This window comes from Pollicipes pollicipes, unplaced genomic scaffold, assembly GCF_011947565.3.
Source record: "Pollicipes pollicipes isolate AB1234 unplaced genomic scaffold, Ppol_2.1 Scaffold_1600;HRSCAF=1878_pilon_pilon_pilon, whole genome shotgun sequence".
NCBI lineage: Eukaryota > Metazoa > Arthropoda > Thecostraca > Pollicipedomorpha > Pollicipedidae > Pollicipes > Pollicipes pollicipes.
In genome coordinates, this window is record NW_023595962.1 from 13,677,087 (window position 1) to 13,678,490 (window position 1,404).

Consider the following 1,404-nt stretch of genomic DNA (forward strand, 5'->3'; position numbering starts at 1 on the left):
CGACCTGTCAGACTCGTGTCGGCCTGGCTGGCCAATGCCGCCGGGTCAGTGGAGCCCCTCCCCCCCCCCCCCCCGCCCACTGAGACTCATCTCGACATAAGAATCGCCCGCCAACGAGGAACAAACGGCTGTTGTTAAGGAGAGAGCGAGGTAACGAGGGAAGGAGGGAAGGAGGAAAGAAGGGAAGAAGGAAGGGAGGGACGCAGGGAGGGAGAGTGTGCGGGGTTGGCGACCACACCGGCTTGGGGATACTGCGACTGCATGATGACACAGCGCTCGGGATCAGCAAACGGCACAACAGGTCAGGTCAGGTCAAACCAGGGTGGATCAGGTCACGTAAGGGCAAGGGCGGGTAAGGTCAGGGCGGGTTTACGGGTTTTTAAAGTCGGTTTTCAATGTCAGGGTGGGCTTAACCCCTGTTGACATCAATCAGGTCGGGCTGGTAAGGCCTGAGCGGATAAGGTCACGTTGCCCAGGCGGGTAAGATCAGAGCAGGTAAGGTCAGAGCGAGTAGGATTACGGCGAGCAAGCTCAGAACGGGTAGTCAGGGCCGGCAAGGTCAGAGCGGGTGAGTTCAGAGAGGGTAAGGCCAGAGCGAGTAAGGTTATAACGGATCAGAACAGGCGGGGGCGAGTGCGGGAGCGGTGCGAATCAGGTCAGGACGGGGGTGAGTGCGGGAACGGTGCGAATCAGGTCAGAACAGGGCACCGAAGAACTGACCAGCACGCGCTGCACCGCTGAGTAGAGCCGCCGCTGCTCGAGGCGCCGGTCAGCCAGCCGGCGCAGCAGCGTGCGCAGGTCGGTCTCGCCGAACTGGCGCCTGCCGGCCTGCCACCCGCTCCAGCATGGCGGCGTGCGCCGACAGCCTGCCGGCGGCGGGGGGGGGGGGGGGGGCGTCAGCAGCGGACGGCGCTGCGGCCGCCGGCGCTCATCCGTCTGGCACGTCCAGACGGGCAGCGGCAGGCCCGGAGTGACGTCTTGGGAGCGACACACGAGGACACTCGGAATGACGTCTTGTTACGCTGATATTGTTCTTGAGAATCTGCGTCTTTTACAAGTTTGTTTTTTGTCAGATGTTCCGACCTGAGGCAGGGCCTTCACGGCTGCTGGAGGTAAAACGAAGTTAACACTTGCGCTGTCGCCAGCCCTAAAAATGACCCGAGACCGGAAAGCCATAAAAAATCGCTGCAGCGAAGTCGCAAATCACACCAAAATCAGTTACATAAGGACGTTATGACCAGTTGCATCACATATCTAATGTGCCGCATTCAATGTCCATTCGATGTTCTTCGAGAGCAGGAGCGGTGGACGGCGAGCTGGCGGCGTTGCGTCACTTGGTTTGGACTGTCTGCAGTGCCGACTGCCAGGGATCGAAGCCCTCACTGACTGTGTCGGGGGGAGGGG